The 25234-nt window shown below is 42.9% G+C and overlaps 1 long non-coding RNA gene across 1 annotated transcript; it reads right to left on the minus strand.

Moving 5' to 3' along the window:
- Window positions 1-1000: 1000 nt before the first annotated feature.
- On the minus strand, window positions 1001-23976 carry LOC106018386 (uncharacterized). Its single transcript, XR_003497760.3, has 4 exons — window positions 23710-23976; window positions 19412-19698; window positions 4020-4194; window positions 1001-2482 (listed from the first exon to the last, which is right to left on the minus strand). It is a non-coding gene; the product is annotated as an uncharacterized lncRNA (long non-coding RNA).
- Between the last annotated feature and the right edge of the window lie 1258 nt (window positions 23977-25234).

Genomic DNA, 25234 nt, shown 5'->3' on the forward strand with positions numbered 1-25234 from the left:
ACTGTTCCCAGCACCAGTTTCCATGCGACCACCCTGTTTTGGAGGGTAAAAGAGGTTAATGCTATGGATGCAGGCTGCTCCTTGCCAACCGGCCTCAGTGCCAGGGAATGGCCCCAGGCACATTTCATTTGCTAGTATAGGCACAGCTTCAGTTCTTTTGTGCTATAGTTCCTGTCTCATTCACTAACATTTTAAAACCCTTTGGTAATAGTTTGTTAGTGAGCTGATAGGTATTTTAGACCACAATTTATGGATTTAACAGATTCCTTTTTTTTTTTCTTTTTTTTTCTTTTTCTTTTTTTTTTTTTTCCTTACAGTAAGTAGGAAAGGTGTCCTGAGGCTTTACTCCCGCTTCCTGCCATGCTGGGATAACTGCTGACAATGAGCATCCCAGCTGGCTGTTCAGGCTAGGCAACAGGCAAATCCTCTGCTTGCAAACACTGCTCCTTATCTTCAACGAAAAGTAGAGAGGTTTATCTGAGCAGGCTCTTCGTGGAAGAAACCAGGCATTTCTTGGCAACTCCAAGCACAGTGGCAGACTACGCTCTTAATTTGCTAATGCTGTTCTGTTTCAAGGAATTGCCCTGATGAAACACTCATCTCAATAGGACAAGCAGGAGTTATCCCCTCATGTCCTACAATTTCTGTCCTTACAGCCCCTGCCTTCATTTTGTCCTCAGCCCCCCAAGAGGAGAGCTGTACAGCGCTGCCAAACCAGCTGTAAGCTGGCGAGCCAGGCAACTACTAATGCCCAATTTAACATGCAGCTCATGTGCCTTTAAATAGCAGCGAGAGCCGAGCCAAGCCATCCACTGCAGCAATTTCTGGACATATGTGCGGAGTCCCCCTCCCTCGCCGAGCCCTCCCAGCCCCGCGCCGGGGATTGGCGCGGCTGCCTGTCAGTTCCCAGTCACCCCACTGACGTCTCCTCCGTGCTGTGGACTCGATCCCGTTTGTAGCCAATGTAATTACAACGTGGAGAATCAACAACTGTTAACGATTTAGGTTAAACGTAATTTAATGCCCCCAGATTACCGCACTTAGGCTAGATTTCATTTCACGCGAGCCATCGAGAGAGTTCGAAGAGGTCGCATACTTTGTTAAAGTAGTTCTGGACAAAGGAAAGATTGACACTAGCTTCCTCGGGCTCTATTAAATGCTTCAGCGACTTTGGCATGAGTTTCCAATCTGTCATTGCTTTTGGAATTCCACATGTTAAAAGGAGATCTGTCTGAGAGCAGAGGTTCAAAATCCATTCCTCCTTGGGGGGGGGGGGTCCATATATCTTAAAGAAGGAGAGCTTAAAATCCCTGATCAGGTCTAAAGGACTCTTGAAGAGACTATGCCTACTATTTCTTCCACAGTGCCATTTTATCTATAAGCCATGGAAGACAGCATGAAAAGTTGCTGTTATAAAGTCTAAGAAGTAGTCATCCAAGCCTAGAAACCAAAGAGTCCATCACAGAGTGCTCTTGTGCTACTGGGACGGCTGCCAAAAGAGACATGAAGATTGCTGTTGCCGAGCTTTTGGATGATGAGAAAAAGGACGGGACTTCCCAATGCAGCAGGCACTGCCCCAGAGTGCACAAAGCTCCTGAGCAGGCAGGCAGCACAGCTGCTGCCTCTGGTTCCTTTTGGTAGCCACTTTCTAGGTGGACTGTGCCAGACCATTGACTCAGAAGTTGGAGCTGGATGCCAAACACATTTTAGTAGAGGCTTTCAGCTCTGTATGTCGCTCTAACAGAAAGTTTCCTAACAAGGAGACAGCAAAACTGCTGCCTGGTAGCTTTAGAGCTCATTTGTCTTCTCCCCAGATGTGGACCAGTCATGTCTTTTCCAGTCATCCATGCTTCCACTGCCCCATTAGGAGTGCAAATATTTGTGAATGAAATTGCCAACTATTCTCTAATTCTTGAGCAACTCAGCAAAAAATAGCATCAAGCCCGGCAAGCTTTTGTGATCTGGTGACAGTGTGACCTTTGTTTATTCTTAATATTGAAAGCAAAGGGATATCTGACGCACTGATGTATTTTGATGAAGTTCTTTATGTGCTTGGCTTTGGCAGGTTCTATTAATCCCCACCTCTGTGCTCCTGGGCAGCTGCTGTGATGGCAGCATTTGGATTTACTGACAGCAGTCTGTTGGCCTTTTGGTTCATAGCACTTAACAAATGGAGGAGCTTCCACGTTCTTGGTGTGGAAAAGTCAATGCTTCCTGTGGTCTTACATCTCTTACTGTCCAAGGGTTTAGGCGTGGCCTCATGCTGTTTGTAAACCACTTTGCTCTCAGGCAGGATGGGGCAGCTGTTTTCCATGAGTCAGATGCAAGGGCAGTGCACTCCACCGTGTTCTCCAAGAGGTTTCGAGCCAACTTTGACCTTGGTTCAGTACAGTTTTCTTGAAAGTGTCCTGACAAGAATGTCAGTCTTTGCATGGAGGTTTTCAGCAAAGTGCAGGTACCAGCCTCAAGTGCAGGTGCCAGCCTAAGGAAAAGCATATGCAGATGATGAATAATGACAGAAAGGCTCAGACTTTAATGAAAAAAGTCATAAACTAATCACACAAAGAAGAAAACCATCATTATCCTGTGACATGAGGCAAAGGCCAGTTACGTACAGAACTTCCTGGCCTATCGAAGCTTATTTAGTTGTTTGACATTGAAGCCTTCCAAAAGTGTCCACAGAAACAGTTGTTCTCCAGCATTATCAATTGTTTTTGTAGCCCATGTAGCTTAACATCTGTTAAAATTGCTCAGATAGTTGTGTTGTTGGTTTAATAACTGGAGGTGACCATTACACACTTGGTGATTTACAAATGTTAATCACAGTAATATGACTTATATTATTCACTAAAGCATATAATTACACAAACTAAGTTGCTGGAGCAGAGTGCCTAAGTTCATATTTTACATATAAAACAAGTCACTACTTTTGATGGTAGTTCACAGAAACAAGAAAAAATTATGTCTCATCAAGATTCTTCCATGTGGCTCTCTTGAAGCAAAGGAAAATAAATATTTTACACATTTCAAGTATTTCATGATTGGAGCAAGATTATTCTCTTTATTTTAACTGCAGTATTTCTAGTGGAATGAAGGGCATAATTATATGGTCAAATTGAAATTTTGAGATTTTGAAATTGAAAGATTATTGAAATTATTGTTTTTCTGATTAGAAGGCCCTTTAAAAATGGTCACCAAAAGTCAACAGTTCAATCATGTAATAGGAAGCATCATGGGATGGTTGCCAACTTCTTCCCCTTCAAATGAATTTTCCGTCTGGAAGGACTTTGAATCCCTTTCCCATCACGTAGACTAGACCTAGAGACCCATCAGAAGCACATTCCCTGACATGGTTTAGACTCTGTCGGGACTTTCCAAAGGAAGCAAAGATAAGCGAATCACTACAAGCACAGAAAACAAAGGGGAAGGCAGGCCATGTCAATGTGGATCATGGACCACTTCTGTTGTGCACTAAATAGATCCCCAACTGAAACAGGACTGAACATGGTACTGTAAGTAAGATAGAGGAGCTGGATATTCACAAAGACTGCCAAAGGTGAACTGAAGATTTTCAACAGCAAACTGCAGAGCTATAAACACTGACAGCCAGGAAAATAAGTGTACTTCCACTCAAAGCAAGTAATATGAAGAATGAAATTACAGTAGGGAACAGGGACTAAAACTCACCTCAAAGGAAAGGAGGAAATACACCATGACAGAATTGCCTAAGAAAGATGTAAGTGATTGAAACAACGGGAGGTAAATAATGCTCCTGTCCAAGAAAGGACTTTGTACAATTACTCTGAAGAGAAGCTACCATGACGAGAAATAGAGCTATCTGGTTTCCTTCCTCCTGCTTTGTTCATTGACCATACCTTCACACTACATAATGCTAATGAACAAATAAATTAATGGCAACTAGTACTCTTACACTTCAGTGACTGTAAGAAAGCATTTGACAGTGGTGCTGCTATAGCAAGACACTGAAAATGTACAGATTTCATTGTAAAATCACTCACGTTTTCCAATGGCTTTCTCAGTACACCAGAAATTAAATGATTGCTTTGATGTCACTGCCGGCATAGACAAAGGTACATCATCTCCCTGCAGTGTCGTGTACTGCTATGTAACAAATATCTGGCACGGAGACTGGAGTCCCAGGGGTGTTTGGCAGCCTCGGTTTGCTGGGGATATCTATTCATCAGCAGATGAGATACAACAAAAGACAAATGGCTTAGTCAGAACAGCAAAACAATAAGGTCTTACAATCAACAGGTCAAAAAACAAAGGCTATGAAAATAAATATGACCTTACATGGCACCGTTGTTCTAGAAGGAGTAACTGCTAGCATTGTTGTCCCATTTATTTACCCAGGCAGTATGTCTCACAGCCCTTGTGACTCCGTCTGTGGTGCAGGGTTCAGATGGGCAAGGGAAGGACTACTTGTCTAACACAAATAAAGTCTTTACAAACTGGATCATGGAGAAGAAATAGGTTTATCAAACGCCCTTTAAACAACTTTCAGTTAGAGAGCTGCACCAGGCATTCATAATAAAATGATGAGCTAAAGAACAACGACAATTTAAGGTATATACAACTACCAATAGCTGAAGATAGTGGAGATAAGAATGTAGAACACATTGGCCATACCCTGACAATACTGAACAACAGGCTAGGTGACCCAAGGTCCAGAGGAAAAGATGTTGACTGGAGGAATGACTTTGCAGGACATGAGGAACTGAAGAAATGACCTTGCAGATCAGCAGATGGATCACATTACGAGTACTGATCTATGATAGGATTAGTTAGGGGCAAATGACCTCTGCCTTATGTCCTAGCATGTGTGAGGGGTGAGTTGCCTTAGAGCACCCCCATATGCTGAAGTTTTCTCTGCACAGGAACGAGGTGCAGCATAGATACAGGGGTCTTCTCAAATTGTCAAGACAATGGCTGTATTCATGCTCTTTACTGTAGACAGCATGACCCATTTTCCTCACTTTACACATTGCAAACCTGTAAATATGCCAACAGTTGCTTTGGACATCTCACTTTCAGCTTAACAATGTGCTTACTATAAAAGATTTTCAGGTACAATCAACTTAAACAGGTTTTTGCTTTCTATTGAATGTGCCAAGAAATTCACCAGGTATCACCAAACGTGATAGTACCTTTTGTCATCTCCTCTCACAGAAACAGGGAAAATACTCATTTTCTGCAAGCTATGTGGTGATTTGGAATACATTTAAATCAAAGGGGAGACCTGTGTTTGGTTACCCTAAACATCTAAACCAAGTAATCTTTTTAGATTTTTTTTTTTCCTTTTTAGCAGTGTAAAAAAAACATGTCAAGGAACCAAGGTCTTTTAGCACTGGCACCCCATAAAGAGTCCATTTCCATCAAAGGAAAGCATTTTCTTAACTCATTAAATGTTTGCATTGACCTATGATAGAAGAGTTTTCATTGTACAGGGATAGAGTCATAGGGCAATAATAATTACACACCAAAAGGTTTTGCAAGCTCTAGCACGGCTGTTTACTGGTCTATTTTCAAAAATAAATACCTGCTAAAGGTGTGTGCCTGCTGAGGTATTTGTCCCTCCACCTAAGGCATATTAATGTGTAGTTTCCTCTAGCTATGCTGAAGATCATAGGCAATTCTTGGAGAACACATCACTCAAATCTCTTTCACAACTATATGAAGGTGCTCTAATAAATATATATGTAAAGATAAAATGAAAAAGAGGAAGGGAAAAAGGAACAGATGGTGTCAAGAAGATAGAAGAGTGGAATTTTCTCTTGTTTTATCTTGAAACCAAGAACAGATCCTTACTGAAGCTTTATAACAACAGGGTAGAAGGAAAAAAGAACATATTTCAGGCAAAGTACAAAGAGCAATTAATTGCCTTAATACAGAGGTACTTAATTTATTCAAGTCATTTCTGTAAAAGTTTTGAAAATTTTTGGAAAACTTTTCTCTTTCTGAGAGTTTTTGGCCCTGAAAAGTTAGCTCCTCTAAAAGGAGAGAGAGCAGTAGCTGGCTAAAACCAGCAGGTCCCGGGTTTTGCTGTTGGTGGTTCACCCCAAGGATGGTCCTGTAGGGAAATGGAGGCAATGCTTTTGGGGGGATAGAGGTCATGCTTCAAGTAAGATGAATTCCCAGAACCTGTGTATTGCCTGGCCACATCAGTGTGTGTTCTGGTAGAAGGGAACGAGGAGAGAAGGAAAGGTGGGATGTGTCCTGGAGCAGTGGGGAGCAAGACTTGACCTGCACCAGGATTCAAGTTGGCTTAATGTGACCATGGAACAAGAGCATAAGCTGGTGTTAAGGCACTGGAGTCACTGTAAGGGAAGTTTCTTATTTTTATTATAGATCTGGATCTTCACTAAACTTCATCACACAAGAACTATTATTTGTATGTCTGCTTTTACTCAACTTCAGAGTTACATAAAGGGTTTGGACCAAGGGTCAGCATGCCAAATATTGTCAGCCTGAGTTCAGTGCATATCTATGCTTCAGATATCTATTCCTTTCACTAATACAGTAGCTAGTCTGTGCAACAGCATTGCCTCCCCATTCACATTTACATTCCCCCTCAAGGCTGCCTGCAATTTGAGCCATGGAAGCAGCCAGGCTTTATCACAGCAAGTCCTGCTCAGAAGGGACATGGTGGGCAGGAAGCTCTGATGGACATGGCCCCCTACATTACTTTCTACCTTTCCTCCTCATGGTATACCTGGGAACCCAATGAGAAGGGTTGGCTTGCTATCTTTTGTAGCCTTTCCTTTTCATCCACACAGTCTGGGGCTTTTTTCCTCACTCAGGGGGAATTTACCAATTCAGCTTCTTACACTTGTTTTTGGACTGTAGTTCCATCCTCATGTACTTTTAGAGACTTCTGCATTGCAATTTACATGTATAATGCACAGTTAATTACAGTTTAAATTAAGCACACAAAAATCAAGATCTGATGATCTGTTTTATCAAATCAGGCTGTGTAAGATTAACAGCTATTATAAAATAAATGAAATATGTAGATAACTCTTACCATTTCAGTAGTTCATTTACAGATCCATTAATTCTCTGGGATGCACTGAACATACAAATGGGGACCAAGTTGCTCACATGAAAAATGCAGTCTCATTCTTTCCATTAGGCTGCTGCCCAACCACATTAGAAGCAGAAATTCCCTGTGGTTTAATGACAATCTGGTATTTTGTACCTAAAATGTGAGTCTTTTCTTTTGCTTACCTGAGTATAAGTATCTGGTAACATATTTTTTTTCTAAGAAATAAGACAACACCAAAAAAAAAAAAAAAAAAAAAAAAAGAGCTTTATTAACAATTTATATCTTGCTATGGTGTATGGAGCTCTGTTTTCTAACCCTTGATAATAGTAAAGGATGTTGCAACATCCCACCCCGAGTAGGACTTCAGAACATTGTGGTCAACTCTTTCCCGTGAATACCCATGGGCTGCTGCACAGAGCACTCTCCAAAGAAGCAGGGTTGAGATCCTGCATGCCAAGTTCAGGATTATGGACAAGTCTTCTACATCTTAGATATCACTGACCAAAGACTGCTACATAAAACGTGGATATCTTCACTCTGACACACTTTGGAATCCAGTGCCTAGCCAAAACTACTTAGCACATTTTTCTCAGATATACAAATAGCTTGGGAATAACTAAAACAACATTTGATGACAAATTTACTCTTTGTAGAAAAAAAAATATCTAGCCACAGCTGTAAATGTCTTGTATTTTGCATGATGTGTTTGTGGGGAAAAGAGGTTGTTTTCTAGCAACGAAGTAAATTATTCAGAATCAGTTCTTAAAGTGATCAAAAAGAAAAGTGTAAGCTACTTTATTATTATTATTATTTTTAATACAAAAGAGCTGTTCGTTGAGGTACTGATCAAACTAAACAGAAAATCAAATGAATCAAGGATTAGCTTCAATAGAATGCACGGGCTTCTGCTGAGACAGAAATGGATTGTTTTGCCAAACAGCAGCAGGGCTTGCCAAGATAAATTACTTGATTAAAAACAACCTCCATGTTGGTTGATTTGGTATTCATTTTTTTAACTTTGGACAAAGAAGTGAACATTCTCTGGGAAGATAAAAAACAAGCTGCATTTGAGTAGCTCTTTTATTTAAGTGACATAAGCACAAATATAACAGCGAATATAAAAGAAACAAATGAAAGAAAGACAAAAGGAGGAAATAAGGAAAGATTCTTATTAGCATTAATATTATTTATTTGCTTTGCATCCATTCCTAACAGCACAAGTCATGAAGCAATACCCCATTATATGAGGCACAGTGCAATCACAAAATGAAAGGACAGGGTGTGCTCCTAGCAGTTCACCATTTAAATATAGCACCACAGACAACAGGCAAGTATTGACTAACAGTGGAGTACAAGGACAAGCAGTCCTGCACACCCAATGCAGGGGGCTCAGCCTGATGTGGCTGCCATCCTGAGGAACTCATGGAGGTGGTTTTGGCTTTGGGGAGCTCCCCCCAGTAGTGCTGGCCGTGGGCTGACACTCAAAAGTGTTTTCTGGAAGATATGACGACAGGACAGTGGGTGGTGGGCATGTTCTGGGGCAGATGGAAGATGATAAGAAGCACTGGTCTTGAGGAAGGACTTGTGAGTGGAGATAAGGTTTATGCAACAGAAAAGGAAGGGTCAGTAGCGAGGTGCTAGAAACACATCTCAGAGAGCTGGGAAATTATTTCTTTGCTCCTGGGTGATGTTCAGAGGGCTCTGCTAGTTCAGACAGGGCATGCAGTCCTTTCCTTGGATGAACAAACCCACACTGTCTTGCAAAGATCAAACAGAGAGCATGACACAAAGTTGAGAGCTGAATCACTTGGACTTGTGGTTTGGATCCCTTATGTATCTAGTGGAAAACTGAAATTATCCAGCCCTCTGAGGCAGGCAAGAAGGAGCTCTCCAACCCACCTGGATCACTTGTAGGTAGAAGTTACAGCTAAGGGTCAAGCAGAGGAGAGGAGATACGGATCTACAGGAAGCAGCGATGAGTCAAAGCACCACTCCCCAGTGCAGCTTAGCTGGGTTTTCTTTTTTTACCACTTTGAGCTAACCAAACAGGCAGGATTTGCACACAGCTTCACCAAGTTGTTTTCCTTGCACAAAATGAATTTGTTAACTGGCCAAAACCTGGAAAAATTAAGCATTAAGCATATTAAGATCAACCAAATCAGAGTTCTTGAAATGAGGTTCCTGGAACATATTACAGCCGTGTGTAGCACTGAAAAAAACTCAGTTGCTGCAAATATCTTCCCACCATCTCAGGAAAACATTTTCAATTGAAGTTCCCACTCTCCCAAACAACTTACTGCCCTTTTCCTTTTAACCATAAACAGGCTCAATGGTTGCTGGTCACTACAGTGCTTCCTGGTGCCACCTGAGTGCCTCCTGTCTCCCAGCCAGATTTTACGGCCCCCAACCAGAAGCCAGATCCTCCCTTGAGTCCTGCTGTTGGCAACCTGAGCAGGCAATTTAGTGTTAGTCAGGATGAATCACCCACAAGAAATGCTTCGCTCTCCCAGTTCACTGTGCATGAAGCCAGCTACGGTTGCCACTCAAGTCTCTTGCTTAAATATCTAAATTGGGGTGAGAACAGGCCTAAGTATCTGTTAATTATCTAATAATCTCAGTTTTCTAATAGACTTTTTATTATTATTACCCTTCCACTCATTTTTGATCTTGTAAAACACACTTTTGTTTAGATCCCTAATGTAGAGATTTTGGCCCATGGGTGTGAGAGAAGAATGTTTGTCATTGGGAGGACACAGCTCATCACTCATCCGAGAATGCAAAGAAAAAGAAGGAACAAAAAAAAGATGATTCACCTTTGTATGCTTAAAGGTGAAAAACACATTGAATCAACACATTTGAATGTGCAGCTGAAGAAAATTGCTGTTTATGGGGTGTTGTTGTGAGAAAAACTAATGATATGAAAGATTGTCTATTGGGCAAATGAGGACAGCAAAGGCATTGAGATAAGGCTGTCAGAGAGCAGGGGAGGGAAGAGGGGGATGCTACCTGAAAAAAAATATATATTGGAGATAAAGTAAATAGGTTAACAAATCAGGCAGAACGTTGAATTCATTAAATCGAATTCAGGTACTGAATTAAAAAATAAAATCAAATCACAGAATTGTGGAATCATTTGTGACAGGAGTGATGGGGAGCAGAGGTGCCATCTTGTCTCACCTCATAACCTCAGCACAGGACTGATTATATCTAATGAATCCTCACTGGTATTTTAAAATCTGTTCCTAAAATACTGAGGTCTTCTAGGCCATCTATGCCAAAACACACTTTCCTTAAGTTTGTTCCAATATCTTTCCATATGACTTGCTGCCCTGTACTCTGTGTAGCAATCTTTTATCATAACCATACAAAGACTATTACACCATACATTTTTCTCCCCTTCAGTCTTATCTTCTCTAGATGAACCTATCCAAATTCTTTCTCTTCCTCTCTCTCTCTCTCTTTTTTTTTTCTTTGTTTGTTTTGGTTTGTTTGTTTGTTTTTCTCCAGGCAAAAATCTGCTCCCTGACTTTTTCAAGGAAATGTCCGGTTGGTATGGCAAAGTGCAGTCCTCCAGAATGGACAAAACTACTGAAGTCTTGAAGGGATGAATAAAGTCAAAGAAGAAATACTGACTGCATCTTCCTTATGACTCCTCTTTACATATCTGAATGAGGCATCTGCCTTCTTTCATAGCAGCACAAAACCTATGACTCATATTCATCTTTAATCACTAGCTCCATCTCTGCAGAGCTGCTGCTTAGGCAGTTACCCAATTTGTATTTGTGCAGTTGCCTATTACTACCCATGCATCATACTTTGCCCTTCTCCTTACGGGTTTATTGGCTATTTATTTTAGGTTCTTGCTGTAATTGGTTGGGAACTTTTTCAGTTCTAACCCTGCCTTTCAAAGGGTTCACATTTCTTCCTGCCCCAGATTTGATCATCCACAAACATCAGTGAGAGTATGGTCTATTCCTGTGTCAAGACCATTAATGGATATATTAACTTCTGTGTGGCCTGGAATTGGTCCGTAGAGAATCTATTCAAAGAAGACTATCACTATGGACCACTGATAACTATCCTTTGAGCAAATTTTTCCAGAAGATTTGTCCTTATCTAGCCTGTATTTTCTTAGACTGTAAAGTGGAATGATGCCAAAACCTTGCTGAAGTCATTGGTAGGTCTATTCTCTGACTCATCATTGTTTCTTCAAGAATGCCATACATGTGTATCCAATCTCTGGATGGAAGTGTCTCGTAAGCACTTGAAACATTATCAATATTAGCAGTATGTACTAAGGTACTCCAATCCAAGTCAAGATAAAGGCCATAAGTTCATAAGTCCACAGACTGCTTCAGTCTGAGCTCATGGAGACACTTACTAGACTCCTGTGAGGAGGAAAAAAGAGGAAAGAAAGTGAATGTATACATGGATCAACATATCCTGAAGAAGATTGCCCACTTGTCAACTCTTCCTTGGTGACCACAGACAGTGCCCCAGGTATTTACAACAGCATGGAGGTTTGTTTCAGGTTTCTTCAAGTGAACAGGCATCTCAGCACACCCTTGCTCTGAAAGGACACAGGGCTCTGTGAAGGCCTGAAAGGAGCTCCAAGTGACGAAACTTGGCTTTAGCCAAACTAATGGGCAACCTTTTGTCCTTCAGCTCACAGTTTACCTGAGCAGAATCGATTCCTACCAAGGCAAATCAGACCTATTCAAACTACCAGACAAAAAAATGTCTTCTGATCCCCATGAATAAAATAATAAAATAATAAATAAATAAAAGAACAAAGGTCTTCCTGCTGTGAAATATTTTGCTTCTTTCTAGAGAAGATGGTCCCTTACCAATAACATCTGTATATCCTGGGGTCAAAACTGCATCCACAAGATGGTGCTGACCACAGTTACATCTGCCTTTACCTTTCTAAGTATTGGGGTTTGAATAGAGGTGGAGGCAATTCACGAGTGTTATGGAAAAAAGTATTCAGAAAGCATACATTAGAATGCCCAGGTTAATTTTCTGGAGATGTCCAAGGAAACAGATCAGCCTGGAGTATCTTGGAAAGCTGAGTAGGGCTGTTGTTGAAACAATGGGAAGAAGACACTGAGCTAATTTGCAGTGTGTTCAGTCCCTCTGGTTGTTATGGGACTGGGAAGAAAATCTGATGCTTCATGTACAACCCCAAAATAAATTCACATTTATTTTGCACAGTACGACAGACACAGCAGAATATCTCGAGCCTGGCCAATACTTGGACATGGCAGCATCAAGAGACCTTCCTCACCGCTCTGGGATCTAATTCTCTGAAACATGTAGTCTACCCCTTCCTTGGGGCAGCCAAAGGCTGTGGGCCCACAGGCCTTCCAAGAAAGGGATCCCACTCTAGCAGGGAAGGAAGGATAAATCATGATGGGGATAAATGTGGTGAAGACTGGCATGGCAGGCCAATTCATTTTCTGCTACAGAAGAGCAGACCCTGTCATATGGTGCGGATGTGTTCCTGAGAAATTGGCATAGGGCAGTATTATTTGCAGAGTCCAGTAACACCCAAGAGACAGGCAGACCCATACTTGAACTGGGTCCCAGGTGAGCTGCGGTCTGCCCCTGACAGCTCAGAGAAGATGAGTACTGACCAGAGTGACATCTAGATTTGCCCCCATGAATTCCAAGGAATAGACTCAGTCTTTAGCTTTCCATCTGTTCTCCAAGAGATCTGAGGAGCTGGAGCTCCATGATGACCCTACAAAGGGATGCCACCCCACTGAACCCAAGCAGCTATTTCAGTTGATGTTGGCAAGGGGAATAGGAACATAGTCCCCACTAGGACCTATTTTTCCTGCTTCCCCATATTTTATTGCTGCTGTGGATTATTTGTCCTTAAGCTCTAGCTTTGTTGTTTGAGCCAATTTCTGGCTTCATAAGCGTCACTGAAGGCTGGAATACTGGTGATGAGTTTCACTTCTGGATTTCCAGGAAATCTGGAACAGAGTTGTACTGTGCCAGAGTTAGACTCAAAAACCTCTCACCCAGTTACCTCTTGGCCAATGGGCAAGTCCTTGCACAGTTTTTATGCAGTCTCTTTGCTTATATGGGTAAATTAAACTGGTCCAGGACTTGTTCTTTTGCCTTAAGGACAAATGGTGTGGCAGAACGCACATCCACTTGGCTACACTCCTGTGTCTCCATACGTACTGCCTATAAGGAAGAGGCTTATTGCCCTCTCCCAAACTGGGCCTGGGAATTGCATGGGGACTGCCAACTGGCACAAAATCATGCCAGGCAGAATGCCAACAGTTAAACATCTGGGATGGCTGCAGGCAAGCACTCAAGTCAACCCGGGCACTGTTTAGCTCACTAGAATAGATGACACCTTTGGTGCTGATACAGACTGGGCTGGAAATGCTAACCTCTTCAAAAGGCACACAAAAGTTTCACAAGGAGAAATTTCTGCAGACTTTCTTCTCCAGGGTTTTCTGCTACATGCTGGTTTTGAATCCCAGTGCTAAACTCTTGGCAGTGTCTTAGGTCTACCAACAGCAGATGGGTTGTAGGTCTAAAATGTGCATCCCAGAGGATGCCCATACAGCCTCCTGCTCTGGGTGCGGTCACTGACTTCATGAACACGGACTTCAAAGTGAGCTTCAAAAAACAGACTGTACCCATATGCACAGAGCTCAGGGAAGACTGGAGGCTCAGCAGCTCCAGGGGTCTGAATATCAATGGTTAAATTAAAATGTCTCTACATTTTCAAGGAGAAATGTGCCAAAAGGGAGAGAATGAATGAAAGGTGTTAGTCAAGCTAAGATTCAAGAACTAAGGGTAGATCAAAGAAGGCCTCGGTTGTAAAAAGAGCTCCATCTAGATGTGCTAGGGGATGTGAGGGTGTAGGGGCAATGACCAAACTCTACATTTTGTACAGATGTAGCCTGACCGGGCAGAGACAGGGCATGCACTCGCTTGATGATGATTAGGCTGGAAAGGACTATAGCCATGAGATATGTTGCCTGTTCACCAGAGTTTGAATTAATCTGTGGACAATTGTTACAAGAAATGTGAAGCCAACTGCTTTATTCCTATCAACAAGGTCTCATCCTTTTTTTCAGAAATAGATTAAATTGGTCTGTCATTATATGTTCTTGACAGATATGTGCTGGCTGTTGCTTTATTTATTATCTGTTTTCTTATTTTTTACGGTATTTTTCTGAGAACTGAATCTTGGCAGACTGGTCTGTAAATATCTGAGACTTTCTTTCTCCCCTTTCTTATATATATTTTGATATATATTTTGTTTGTGTGTATGCACATGCGTATTTTTTCTAGTCCTCTGAAACACAACCATCCACCATGAGTGCCCACAGACAGTGACTAATGGCCCTGCAGTTGCTTCTGCTGGCTCCCACTACCTTTAGGATGAATTTCAAGCTCAGGAGATTTGAAAACACTTTCTTTTTCCATGTATTCTTTGCCTATTCAGGTTTCATCATTTACCATAATCATCCACGTTAGCTCTGGTACAGTGTTCAGATCTCAGCTGAAAGCCTCAGTCCCATTAAAAAATCCCATTAAATAATATCAAACTCTTCGTTCCAGTCTGTGCTCAGTAAGAAAATTATGCGCATTAACAAAATGAGGAGCAGTTTGTAAAAACAAGAATAAAGAAAAAGTGGGGAAAGAACTGGTGTGGATGAAATATTTGAACCTTGCACCGTGTCTGGCCTCCTCTGGAGCTGATGCAGTTTGTTAATGAACCCTTAACAGAAATACTAATAATTTCTGTTCTACAGTCATGAGAAAATCTTGAGCTATCAAGAATCAAATCAAAGCAAGTTGAGAGCAATATAAACTTCCAAAAGACACAGTAAGAGTGATGCTGGTGGCTGCTGTGTTTGACAAATCTAATCACACTCGGGAGAAAAGCAAGAGAACAAATAATAATGCAAGAGTCTCTATACGTAGCAGGCAGCCATGGACTTAAAACGAGCACCTTGTGCTGTATGAAATCAATTGCATATTTTATGGAAGTATGAACACGGGGAGTAAAGAGAACGCAGACATAATTCATCTGGATTCACATGAGGGCCAGATACTTGTTTGAAGAAATGTGATGGGCATGAACATGGCTGGGAAATCAGATGAAGAACTGTAAGTAATGACATCCTTCAGTTTTATTGCATGCCTCCTAAATTCATCCCACTGTAACCTCCCCTCTTTATCTCCATGCCACGGGTAGATAAGGATTATGGTTTCCCTTCCCAGAGAGCACAGGTAGCTGTGGTGGCCCCAGGGAGGCAGGGAGCTGCTGGTAGAGCAGGGCTGTTATTCGGACCTGATCCCCCAACTCATCATCCTCTCCTCCAGGCCAAGGGGTCCTGTCCTGGTTGAGTCCCATGCCCAGAGGAGTCAAATTGCACACAGGAGCCAGGAGGGAGAAGGGAAGGGGATAATGCTGGGAATGCAGTTTGGAAAGGGGATGCTCACAGCGGGACAGGGGCACTGGGAGCAATGGGCACTTGGTGCACCCTTCCCCACCACAACTTTGTTCTCTGCTCCATTTCCTTTTGTCTCTCTGTCTTTTTTTCCATCCTTTGGCCACTCCAGCCCTGCTCCCCTCAGTGCCCAGGGGGTGAGTGCATTTTCCCAGGGAAGGGGAATGTGCTGGCAGTTCCTTAGGGTCAGGCCCACATTCATCAGCGAGATGCCCATTGCTGGATGGGTTGGATGAACAGGGGAAGAAGCCACCTCTGCCACCCATGTAGGCACAGTGCTACTGTCCTGAGGGGCAGGCTGAGCAACAAGGTGCCAGGCAAGTTATCAGTAGGTGATTTGGAGGGGGCACAGAGAGGGGACAGCAGCACAGGCTTGCTCCCACCCCACTCCCAGCACCAGCAACTGGGGCTGCCACTGACACACCACATCTGCCTTTTCTCAAAGCTTATCAATAGGCAGCAAACTGCATGACAGCAGCCATGGATTTTGCTTTCTTGCCAACGTATTTGGTGTCTTTCATTTAGAGTTCAACCTGACATTTCAAATTATCATTCAGCATGTGAACTTGTTTCACGTGCATAGATAAAAATAAAACCTGTGGTGGAACACTGGGCTAACACTGTGCAACTCCATCATCAATCCAAATAGAAAGCAAGAAATCCTCCAGAGCGCTGTGGGGTGGCCCCTGTTTTGGAACCTCCCTACACGTCCCCCACATCTCACAGGTCCAGGCAGCCACTCGTGCACAAGGGCAGTAGCATGTCCTTGGAGGATTGCTAAAATAGACACCTCAAAGATGGTTTGAGAGCTGTCCTGCAGGCTACCTTTTGGTCCTGATTTCGTATTCAGACCTCATCTATGTGGTGCCTTTCTTCTGTAGATCCAGAGATTCAGAAAAGTGAGCATCTTTACCTTCATTTCACATATGCAAATGCAGAGGGTAGTAGTGATGTGCTCAGGTCCTCGTAGGAGTTGCTGAAAAATGTGAGAGACAGCCCCTTGAACCCAGTCCCATCTCCAGAAAACATCCACGGCTGGTGACTGGATCCCCTGTGTCCAGAGGCAGAACTGGCTGAGCAGCTCTGCCTCACCTCTCCTTCAATCTAGGTTTGGATCAACTTTGCAGTGCTGAGAAATTGCAGCCTTTGAAAACCTTCTTTCAAAGGAACATGAGACAGGCGTGTTTTACACACACACAAAATAAGCATAGCTACATAAAACCACTGAAGTGTCTACATCTGCTTATCCCCCTTCAACTGTGATGGGCAGAAGATCTCAGCTGGTCACCACTGAGAGTCGAAGAGAAGTTGAAAGGAGTAAAGGGAAGGCAGAGAGCCCAGGATAGGACTTCCTATTATCTTACAAGCTGTGCTGACACTGCTCATGGTCATATTTGGCTTTGGCCAGCATGGTGCTGCCTCTTCCTCCACCAGGTCTGTTTACAGTCACCTTGAGGTGACCTCTGCAGCTCCGGTGGGACAACCACCCTGTGGTCCCATCTCACCAGCTCCCTCTGGCATTTGGGTGATTGCTGAGGCTCAGAAGGGAAGCACTGGCAGCACATGAGCATCTCTCTGCTCCGATTCACCAGTAAATCAGCACCAGTGATCAAACTGCCCTGGTTTAAGAGGAGAGCAGTCGCTTCATCCCCCCAGTGCTGGTGCACAGGAAGACACCTGTGCTCGGGTTAAACTGAGCCGCAGAGAGGCAGGAGGCGAGGAAGGAAGGAAGGAACAGGAGATAACTGTGTTTGCGACCGCCAGGTGGGCTGATTCTGGCTTAAATTCATTTCAAGTTATTTTTAGTTGTATACGCTTTCTCCAGCCAGGGATGTTCGTAAAATTAGCCTTTAGTAAATATAAAGAACCAAACCAAAGGGCTGCTGCTTTCATACCCCCCCTGATCAGATGAGATCCATCAGAGCCTGGGACCTTCTCCACAGCTCCACCTGACCATCTGTGTCCTCAACTGTCCAAGCCACCAAAAAAGCTATCTCTGATGCTCCTCTACAAGTGCTGAAATACTCCCAGAGATGAGGCAGCCCTGGTTTATGGCTCTGTGTTCGTGTTTGTCCCCTCATACAGAGTTAACAGCCTGCAGCTACCAGGAAAATTGATGAGCAGAGGTGGAGCCAAGAGCTCCTCTTGGATCTCATGCCGCTTTGGATGTCTGGGTTTAGCCCACATTCCCCACTGCTTTTAAGGTTAACAGAAAACCTCTGGGCTCTCTTCTGCTGCAAATCTTTTAAATGCTGGCAGCATTTTGGAGTTTCAGTCGTACAAAAAACACTCCACGATAAAGCAGGTGGGAGGAGGTCACGCTGCCTGCAGAACGGGTAAAGGAAAGTCCAAAGCAGCATAGCCAAGGGTTAATTAAATGGGACCCTTACCATTAATGAGGTTGCTGCCAAAGCATGGGTAAAAGTTATCTGTACTTTTTTATGAAATAACTCATATCACCTGTTTAAGTTGTCTCATTATAAATGATTATTTATCACCTGTTTACACAGCAATAACTTTTTCTTAGGAAGGCAGTCTGCCTTTGAGTGAGCAGATAAAACTGTTTGGTTTGAGGAATCATAAATCACCCTTCCACCGTCCTTCTTTCTCCTGTTACACAGCGATCCTAACGCTGTCCTCTTTGTTATGAATAGATATTTGCTGGCTACTGCCGGTGCCAGAGAAATCAGAGAGATTATAAAATGCACTGTAAATTACAAAGCCTGTCCCTCAGCCATAAAAGGACAATAATCTATTCATGGTAACATCAGCATAAAGTGGCTTTCAGGAGATTCTTTTACATATTCCTCATAATATTTACACATGGAGCACAGACAAGTATTAAACAGACCTCGCTTCAGCGGCGCGAGCATGCTGAGCTCGCGGCGAGCACCGGCCGAGTCCCACTGCAGGGCTGGGAGAGGTGCAGGGAGCTCGGCTGAGCCAGGGCAGTGGTGGGAGCCAGAGAGCTTGGGGGTTTTGTACCTCCAAATGGAGCAACTGGCCAAGAGCTTTATCCCCTCTGCTTCAGCTGTGGGTGCAGGGTTGGCAAATCGGGGAGCCCTTTTTGGGAAGTGGGACCTGGCACCTCTCTGCAGCTGGGAGCAGACCGACCCCCATCAGCCATACAGCTTCCGAGCAGCAAGGAAGGCAGGGCATGGAGCAAGATTTAATTTCTTCTTCTTTCTTCTTCTTTAATTTCTTCTTTTCTGAGCACCGCATTTAGACCAAAAGGTATATTCGCTGCCCCAGAGCACAATGAGCTCAGCAAATGAGTCTGTGGTCCTTGCCAGTAATTGTTGCTCAGAGGGAGACACTGAGCCTCTGGAAACACACATGCCACCAGTGGCTGCTGCTTATTGCCCATGGTTTGCTAACTGTGCTGCTTCAGCTACCTTGTGCCCATTGGGCTTGGCATGACAGCTGGGAGGGAGTCCTGTGCCTCGTCCAGGGTGGCTGGATGTAGAGTCACAGCCTCATGAAATGGTTTGGGTTGGAAGGGACCTTTAAAGTTCAGTTAGTTTCAACATCTCTGCCATGGGCAGGGACACTTTGGGATGACCATGTGTTAGGTCATCCCAAATAATTCTGTCATCTTCAAAAGATGAGGCCTTGTAAAGCAAATTTAACTAGTTCCTCTGGTCTTTACATGTCACACCAGACTCAGGCCATGGAATCACTCTTTTCCTCACTTGTTTCCTGCCCCATTAACTCATTCATGGACCAGCTTTGGCTGCCGGCAGGTTGGCAGAGCTGCCCCTAACATCACCCCTCAGCACACCCTTGTGACAGATGGAGGAATTTTATTAAAAGCCATGGCCTGAACTGAGCACGAGGTAGATGTAAATCTGCCTACCTTCCCAGAGAGGAGAGCAGCCGGGCAGGTGACACACACCAGTCCCTGTTGGTGGGAATTTGTGCCTTGTACAAAATTTGGTGAGCAGAGGACTGCCAGCCCAGGACTTAGGGAGTCACCAGGGAGCAGCAGGGTTGAATTCCCACTGCCGGGAGTGAAATGTGGCCTCTCCGCATGTGGTCTGTGCTCCCCCTCACTCCTGTGGGGCACGGCACGGCTCCGGCTCCTGCAGCATCAACGGGAGGGAAAGTTCTCTGCTTTGCTCCTCCAGCATTCCTCGCAAAGACCTGGAATCAGATATTTTTCTTCTCATTGGATGCAGAGAATTTTGTTTCTGTTCTTGTTCTTTCATCAGAACAACAACAACAAAGAATGGTGGGAATGTAATTTTTGTTTAGAACCACCATGCTTGTTTTGTTTTGTTTTGTTTTGTTTTGTTTATCTATTAATTTTCGCTGCTGACCCATAAATCAGTTCTTCCTATAGGTTCTATGTGCTCCTGAGGGCTATGTATCAGCACCCACCCATCACCTGGATAAATAAGATCAACCGGCTGATTTAATCAAGCTGACAGAAACAGGCACGTTCAGATATGAAGGGAAAAGGCTTTGTGTGAGGATGAATTACCAAACTTTCTCTGCTGCTCATTTTCCAGTGCACCCCCTGACCCAACTGTTATTCTGGCTCATGTGTCCACACTCCCCCTGGCCCACACTCCCAGCCTCTCAACAACCAGTCTTTCCCTGGGTTTCTTTCCTTGTCCCCCAGAGCCCAGGGCATTTTAATTGCCTGCCCAGCTCCACCTCCTCTCTGCTCGCTGCTTGCTCTCCCTCCTCCCCCCATCTCCAGGCTTCTCAAAACCTCAAGGCTTCTGCTCCCAGTATTTTGATTTCCTTTTCTTCCCCCAACCAGCTTCTCACTCCCTGGTGCATTGAAGTGGCCCCTCCACCTCTGTCTCTAGAACAAGAGTTGCTTTTCCATTTTTCTCTACCTCTCCCTTGCCTTCAACAGCCAGGTGTATCCTTTGCCTATTGACATTTTCTTCCTGTTATCCCTTTTGTTTTGTTCAGGGTTATACTCTATGGAGGTGTTATCCTGCTTTCCTTTTATACCTCTTTATCTAAATCCCTTTTCCCAGTTATAATCACATCTTCATCAATAGCTGTGAATGACTGGCCAGACTCATGTCTTTCCCTCATTTTCTTTTCCTGCAAAGTCTCCTGATATCTCAAAACTAAATTAATATTCTTCTCATTGGCTATTAAAATCCAGTAAATTCTCCAGCATTCCAGCTCTTAACCTGGAGCTTACTCCTGGCTCCTCCACTGCCATCTCTGATCAAGTAAAGTCCATCCCATGATTGCACTAATGCTTCTGTAAATTCCTGGTAATTATCCCATTTACTCATCCTTGTTGCTCGGGCAGTGTTTCTTTCAGAAACACTGTCCTCCTTCCTGACTCCTGTCTCTGACCACAGCTCTTCCCACTTGAAATCCTGCCCTGGATTTATCTTCCATGTCATGACCATAGCTCCTGTCCTCCTCTGCAGAGCATCACTGGGTTCACTACACCCACTGCATCGGCCCAAGTGCTCAGCCCTGGCAGAGTTGTGCTCCGGGGACCGAGCATCCCTTTTCTGCATCACAGGGCCTTTGTAGACAGTCAAGCATAAACACAGTGAAAATTGTGTTTATAGTTGCAGAGAGGGATGAATAGTTAAATTTCTCTTTTATCATACTACCTTCTCTTCTGTATGTAAATTCAGATAAATGGGGTTTATGCGATCCCCAATTAACACCGGGGTTGAATTTTTGCCGCTTTCCCAGGAGGAATTTTACTGCAAGATAAATCCTCAGATATCAGAAAGGGAGTGTTAGTTTATATCTCACATCCTTTTATAAACACGGTTTTCACGCTGCTTCCTCAAGGTCTCCCAAGGCAGGATACAATACACAGGCTCTGTAATGCTGGCTGCTGCAAAGAGGAGTTTGGTGGCTCTTGACCTTGGCATAAGCGTGCAGCTGAAAATGCCAGGTGTGGGCAGCAGTACCTGAGCCACTTCATGGGGAGCTTCTTCCCAAGCCATGGAGATGCTCCAGCCTCATCCCACGTCCTAGGGGACCACGGGTCGGGGTGCGATGGAAGGGCTGTGGCATTGGCTCCCAAGGGCAACAGGGGAAGCTGGGGACAAATCCTCCTCAGCTGGTTTGGAGACTTGCAGAGAGACTGTTTTTTTGTTTTTTTTTTTTTTTTATTATCTTCCACTAGTAAATACATGCACCCAGATATGACATCGCTCTAACAATCTATCTGCCACCTCTGAGAGCCTCAAAAAAACTAGTGGTAATTAAAAATATATTTGAACTATACCTTTGCAATTTATAGCCGAAGTGCTTTTGAAATGTGGAGTGAATAACATTAACTGCTGATTTCCCTGCAGGGGAAAGGTCTCTTCATCAAGGGACGGCCAGCACATTTGATGTCTCAGATTTCTCTTTTTAAAATGCCCAGTTGGGAAATTTGACCAGATTGCTTCATAAAACCAAAATAGTTCACCTACTTCAGGTAGAATTAATCTAAGCATGTACTCGAGCTTGAGAATAAAATTTAATTTGGAACAAATATATCTCTCTAACCTTTACAGTAATTAGAAAGAATGAAAATACGCGGTAATTAATCTGAATAGTTTAGCTTGCAAAATCAGTATCATTATGTATCAAAATCTAAAAAACAGTATCATTTTGAAAGCCTAGACTCACAGAAATACCTACTATCCTCTTGACACTGGCTGCCCCCTCTCTCCCCTGCAGTTGCCTGAAGACTCTCCCTGTGGCTTGCCTGCACCTACTTAACCAGGCTGTTAGTGCCTGTACCTGATCTCTGCAACGACAGCTCGGTGCTCCTCCAGGGACCTCTTACAAGACTTGAGGTCTTGATACCTCCCATAATTCTCAATTTCCCAGGCTCTCTTTATGCTGTTTTGCTACCACTTCAGCGCAGGAAATGAAGCTTGCTGAAGTCCTGCGTGTAGGAAACACTGCTGAGTGACACAACAAAGCGAAAGCAACGCAAGGCACTTAAGTCAGCCTCTTGGGGTTTAAGTTACCTTTTACTGCTGACATTACACAAACAAACGAAAAAGGCAAAAATAATCAGTCATGCAAATGTGATCTGGAATGTAATGCAAGACCTATCTCAGATTTTATGCATTTAAAGTAGGAGCAGAGACCCCGTTCCCCTGCAATAAGACTTGTTTGCAAGACTCCCAGGAACATCTGTCTTCTAGTGCAGTAGACACCAGAGCCCACAAAACATCGCAGACACCCAACGGCAAACAGACACCCCAGAGCTGAAAAACCAAAAGCCACAGCCTTAATGAGGCGGAGGAAGTGAGCACAAAGAGGAAAGGCATCACCAGCATCCCAGACCCCTGCGATGCCGAACAATGACGCCTTTGTTGAAAGTTGCTAGTTCAATCCTGCTTCCACTGAATTCAGAGGGATTTCATCACTGATTTCAGCAGGAGAAGAATGGGGTTCTGTGTGGAGCAGAACCAAAATTGTCCTCCTTCTTACCCAAGAACCATGGCTGTGCTGTGGTCAAGCTGAGAATTAGAAAATGAAGCCAATGGAACCCTTGCATGTTAGAGTCCAGGCTCTCACCTTGTGGTTATTGCTTCTAGTGTCAGACTGTTTTCTTAAGGAGCAAAGGCACAATATGCCATGCAAAAATAAAATAAAAATAAAATCCAGATCCTGAAAATTGTGCTCTTCATCCATTCATTAAGAATTTTAAACAAATATAGATTAGAGTTGTCATATTTTTTAAGAGGTTGGAATTCACATACTCTACAGTTTTAAGAGTTATGCATGTCTTTTCCCCCACCTTTTTAATGGAAATGTAGTCCCACGTGATAAGAGAACTCATGGTGCTACAGTATGAACAAGTATTTCAAGGTTCAAGATGGCATTATTAGAGGCAGCACCATGATGACCACCTACAGACCTGCTGGCTGAGGTGCTCCGTGTTTCACAGAAAACACTGAACACCATGATTTCCTCAGAAAACTGGAGTTCCTCACAGAATCACAGAATTTCTAGGTTGGAAGAGACCTCAAGACTTCCAGGAAAGTCTTCTCTCTCACTAGTCCCTTGCTACATTTTGCAGTTTTTTTTCATTATATCACACAATGCAGTTTGGGTTAGTGTGCTGAAATTAAAGAATAATAATAATAAATAAATAAATAAATCCAAAATGAATGAGAATTTCTCCCGGAATCAAAAGTAGATTCTACTTACAAGAATTGCATGCATTTCCAGAAACGGAAAAAGAGAACTAGCAAATTGCTTCAAGGAGTCTTATCCTCTGCACATCCAATGAAAGGAATCCAAATCTAAAAATATTTCATATTAGGGCCTAATTGGTTTGAGATATTTGTTGCCAAGAATTCTCAGACTCCGTGCATCCACTTTATTGTTCTTGGCACAACGGGCACTTCCACTCTTGCTATTGTTATTTGAGCAGTCTGAAACAAGAAGAAAAGTAATACCAAGTCTATCTCTATGTTAATTCTCTCCAGTAATGCTGTTGCCATAGCAAGGTTATACATGGATTTGAATGGGCACATGCAAATTGAAATTTATCAGCTTTTAAAGCCAGCTCAGCATGTTTACAAGTCCTTTATCTCCCTTCCAAATTCCTTGCAAACTTTGGGAATTTCACAATCTTGTTTTCTGTATATAAGAATGTTTCTCTGATTTTATAAGGAAAGAAGAAATTAATTCACTATTTTCTAATAGAGAAAGAAGAATGACAATGACAATGCTCAGCATCTTGTCAAATGCATAAACAATCCAAAACCTGATTTTCTTTCCCTGTTTATAGCATTCATTTCTTAACAACATGTTATTTTCAGATAGGAGATGTACACTAACTTGCAATTGAATTATATTTGATTAAGGGGGTGCTACAGTCACCACATATCAAATCTGTCTTTGTATACAGAGATATATGCACACATACACGCACATATATATACCTGTCTCTCTTTATTCATCACCAGCTATTTGAGTCAAAACATTTCACACAAAACAAGGGCTCTACGATGTGCTTTGTTTGTGTGATGATATGTGAAAGACATGCTGAAGTTTTCTAGGCTTTGAGTATATGAAAAATGTCTACCTTTTCAAACATAATGTAAAAAATAAATGAGATTTTATGCAATTCTGAATGCTTCATAATTAAACTATCAGAATATCAAAATATCAAATGGAAGAAGATACAGTGTTATATTTGAGATGATTGTGTATTTACAAAGTACAATTTTTACAGGCTCCTAATATATTTTTAGACAGTATGGATTATTTCTGTTTCCTTACCACAAAAGACTGTGAAAAGCTTGTGAACAAATATTTACTTAAAGGTGTTGAGATTTGTGCTCTCCAGTTCACAACAACAAGAAATTCATTCTTGTTCAACCTTGTGTCTGAGCCTCCCACTGCACAATGATTCATTTTCCCTCAGCTAAGAAAGCAGAAAAATTCTCCCACCAACAAAAACAAACATAAAATCCAAAGATAAATCCTATTTCTCTGGAACTTCAAGTCTGCAGAGAAACAGCACTGTGGATTAAAGGTGAGTGGGAGAGCTATGACTGGCCCCCTCTTCTCCAAGATTTATGGAGGATATAAGCATGGACACACCATAAATTAAACAAGGTGAATTTTCACTCCCAGTTTCTGTCATTTTTTTTTTTCTTTTAGATTGGAAACTCTTTCCTCATTTTGCTAAGGGATTCCCAAGATGCAGATCACACAAGTGCCT

The sequence above is a fragment of the Anas platyrhynchos genome, chromosome 1 (genome assembly GCF_047663525.1).
Source record: "Anas platyrhynchos isolate ZD024472 breed Pekin duck chromosome 1, IASCAAS_PekinDuck_T2T, whole genome shotgun sequence".
Classification (NCBI taxonomy): domain Eukaryota; kingdom Metazoa; phylum Chordata; class Aves; order Anseriformes; family Anatidae; genus Anas; species Anas platyrhynchos.